Source organism: Myotis lucifugus, unplaced genomic scaffold (genome assembly GCF_000147115.1).
Source record: "Myotis lucifugus unplaced genomic scaffold, Myoluc2.0 scaffold_1056, whole genome shotgun sequence".
In the NCBI taxonomy this organism is placed as follows: domain Eukaryota; kingdom Metazoa; phylum Chordata; class Mammalia; order Chiroptera; family Vespertilionidae; genus Myotis; species Myotis lucifugus.
Genome location: NW_005872104.1, coordinates 8,356 through 12,202, shown reverse-complemented (window position 1 = coordinate 12,202; position 3,847 = coordinate 8,356). Strand labels below are relative to the sequence as shown.

The 3,847-nt window shown below is 38.5% G+C and overlaps 1 pseudogene; it reads left to right on the top strand.

The window, feature by feature from the left end:
- The first annotated feature begins 3,135 nt into the window (after positions 1-3,135).
- Positions 3,136-3,496, top strand: LOC106695299 (annotated as a pseudogene).
- The last annotated feature ends 351 nt before the right edge of the window (positions 3,497-3,847 follow it).

Genomic DNA, 3,847 nt, shown 5'->3' with positions numbered 1-3,847 from the left:
ATCAATGGAAAAATATCCTTGGGTGAGGATCAACAACAACAAAAGTCCAGAATATGGGATGCTGCCCAGGCTTTAATGTACCTCCACCCAGGGGCCACATGCAAGTATGAGGCAATCAAGGTATTAAGAATTGTTAAGCAGGAGCAGGGAAATACTAAAAACATGATTCATCAAGTTTTACTAAGGTAAATTTGAAGTGCTGGAATAGTACTAGTATACATTTTAATCTAATCAGAAACTTTATTTATACAAATGAATACTAAATTTGTAGGCAAACCAGTAAGTTTTACAGAATAAAAATAATTTTAATTTGAGATAAAAACAGTATTATTTATGGCACTTTTATAGGAAGCAGTTGATGATTTATCTTGAGTCCTAGAGAATGTAACTAGATAATTGGCTTAGGACCAGATTTTCTGTGCTGGAGCTCAGAGGATTCAGGAATCTTGGGCCCCATTTAGCAGAGCTAAGAAATGAACTCATGCTAGTCTTAACACAAAGCCTACGTGCTTCTGTCTCACTGTGGCCCATATGCTAAAATCCCTTGCTATGATTCCATGCAATGTGCTATTTCACATAGATTTCTCAAGCCAATTAAATGTGCAAACAGTAGAAAAGCTAATTTACAGTTTTCCCCATTACTAATATATATCTACCTGTTCAACTATAAAAGAAGACAGTACACACCTTCAAAAAACCCTGATTTGAATGTAATCAGAGATTAGAATTTGGAATATCTTTTCATCTCAGGAAGTCTGCAGCTTCAATCAGAAAATGGCAAAGAGGAAAAAAAATGGCAAAGAAGTAACATCAATACCCCAATTGAAAGCATGTTTTAAAAACACTCCCCAAAGAACATTTAAACATCAATAATCAAGATCAAGGATCACTTTTGCACGTAGCATAATAGTTGTATAAATGTGATTTAAACTATGCATGTAAAAAGAAAAGCCATGCGGCTGAACACTACTCCCAATTGAATCGAGGAGGAGGAAGAAAGAATTAATGGCATGTATACTGTTCTGGGTACCACGTTGATAGTTCCGGTCCTCTCAGGTCTTTGAATTAAAGGCTCTCTAAGATATGTTTATCTTGTGAACTCCTATATTTAAGTTCCATTAAAATTATACAGTGAGTGTTAATTAACTGTCTTCCCTCTATTCACTGGGAACATGTTATAGTAGTTATTTCTACAGATGCTTATAAGCATGTACAGTGGGGTTGTTTTACATTAGAAATCAGAGTTAGGAAACCAATGAATTGCAAAGTCACCTGTCAAATGAGATGCCTTTTTATTCTCTTTTGAAATAAGTGTTCCAGGTCGTTATGATGGAACGTGCCTCAGTCTATTCCCACTTTATGAAACAGGTTGACACAGATGCTCCTGCTCAGGTCAGTTGATCATTTTAAGATGTTGTCCACACTCTTTAAAGATTTAACAACAAACCAACCCTGAAATAGAAGTAGGGGATTCTCAGATTTAAAAGCCTGTAAAGCCGTTGTTCAAGCTGCTTGCTCTTCCCCTTACAAATACTTGTATATGTAGTGATCATGTTGCTAAAACATAACGTACAACTGACCCAACTATTAATATAGCTAAAATAGGGCCCAAGATCTATGTTCTGACATCAGACCGAACTATGCAGAGGATGGGAGAAGGATGACAAATAAACTTTTCTTCCTTCCAGCTAGTAGCAGGCTGAACCTCAACAGGGTTTCAAAATAGACATCATTAGCACATTAGAACAGTTCATCTGTCAGTGCTAAGGTATGTAAATGGTAATCTTATCCAAGTGGCTACTCTGACCATAGCTTCTTGACTTCAAAAATGTTCAAAGATGTCAGTTGCAGGAAATAATTCAAGTCTATAGTTTCTCCTATCTCAGAAAAAGGTCACCCACTTTCTTCTTAATAAGTGGCACATAACCTATGTCTGCATCATAAGCATGAGGAATGCTGTTACAGAACTTGCATTAGAACATGTTTCAGATTTCTAAAAAGTGGAAAGGCAAAGAAAAATGATATAGAAGGGTGCCCCCTGCAAGAAGGTCAAAGAGACAAAAACTTTCACTGGATTGAGAATGGACTAAATAACTTCATGATCATGGTTTATCATTTTATCTCTTCACAGTAAGATATTGGTAAGCACAATTTGATACTATGCTTTAGGATAAAAATATTTCCACATTATCTTCAATAAAAAAGTCTTGTAATTTGACAGGGCAATTAGGTAAGAGACTTAAGGCATTATATCATAGGTCTTTAACCCACAGTAACCCTGGTTTCAACATCAGCCACCTACTACAATGTCTGAAATTTTTTTGGAGCAGTTGAGTCTTGATGCAGGCAAGAAGGCATTAGGAAAACTGCATGTTATCTGACCAGGAAAGTCTATCATGGTCCAAGAGTGGAAATACTGGGCATCTGAAGAGCAGCATGTAGTCTATATCAGACATCACTAGATAAAAATTCATTCCAGATTCAGTGCCTGAAAACCACAATCATTTACTTGCTCATACTTCTGCCATTTGTGCAGGCTGGGTAGAAATCTCTTGTTTCCATGTGGTGTCAGCGGGGTTGCTCTAAAGATTATAGCCAGTAGAAGTTCAACTGAGTGCTAGAATATCCAAGATGGTGTTATACTCATGTCTGATGATTGGATAGCTGGAATATTCAGGGGTTCTTAGGATATCTCTCTGTCCATATAGTCTTTCCAGCAGGGTAACTGGAACTTTTTACATACTGCCTCAGAGCTCCATGAGCGTAAAAGCAGAAGTTCCAGGCCCCTTAAGGCTTAGGCCTGGCACTGGTACAGCGTCCCTTCTATTGCATTCCCATAGGGCAGAATAACTCACTAAGCCAGCTCAGATTCAAAGGGAAGATAAATATAAAATATAAAATTCAATAGTCACTCAAACCTGATAGAAAGTAGTTCAGAAAGGAGGCTTAAGAATGATCTAAAGATAATTATTTGCCCCCCTCTCCCCCAGTGTTTCAGACTTCTGGCCAAGCTTAAATCTGGCCATCTACAACCTCTTTAGCACTTATTTATGAGAACAACGAAGTATAGAACAACAGTAGCAAACTACAGCCCATGTCATTGTCTTTGTAAATAAAGTTCTGAGGCCTGGTAAAATGGCTCCTGCGAAGAAGGGTCGTGAGAAGGAGGAGGGCCATTCTGCCATCAGTGAGGTGGTGACCAGAGAATACACCATCAACATTCACAAGAGCATCCATGGAGTGGGTTTTAAGAAGTGTGCCTCTCAGGCACTCAAAGAGATCCAGAAATATGCCATGAAGGAGATGGCACTCCAGATGTGTACATTGACACCAGGCTCAACAAAGCTGTCTGGGCCAGAGGCATAAGGAATGTCCCACACTGTATCAGGGTGCAGTTGTCTAGAATACAGATTGAGGATGAAGATTCACCAAACAACTCTATACATTAGTTACCTACATACCTGTCACCACTTTCAAAAATCTACAGTTAACATGAATGAGAAGTGCTGATTGTCAAATAAACTGAAGGGAAAAGAAAAGTTTTATTGGAACACATCCCTCCTCGGGCATTTATATGTTGTTTATGGCTGCTTTTGTGTTACAACACAGAGTTGAGAAGTTGCGACAAAGACCATAGTGGCCCACTAATCCAAAGATGTTTATTTTATGGCCTTCTTAGTTTACTAGGGCTACCACAACAAAGTAGCACAAGCTGGGTGGCTTAAGAAACAGAAATTTATTTTCTCCACAGTTCTGGAGGCTAGAAGTCTGAGATTGGTCATAGGATTGATTCCTTCTGGATGACTGTGAGGGCAGAATGTGTTGCAGTCTGTTCTCCTTGGCTTGT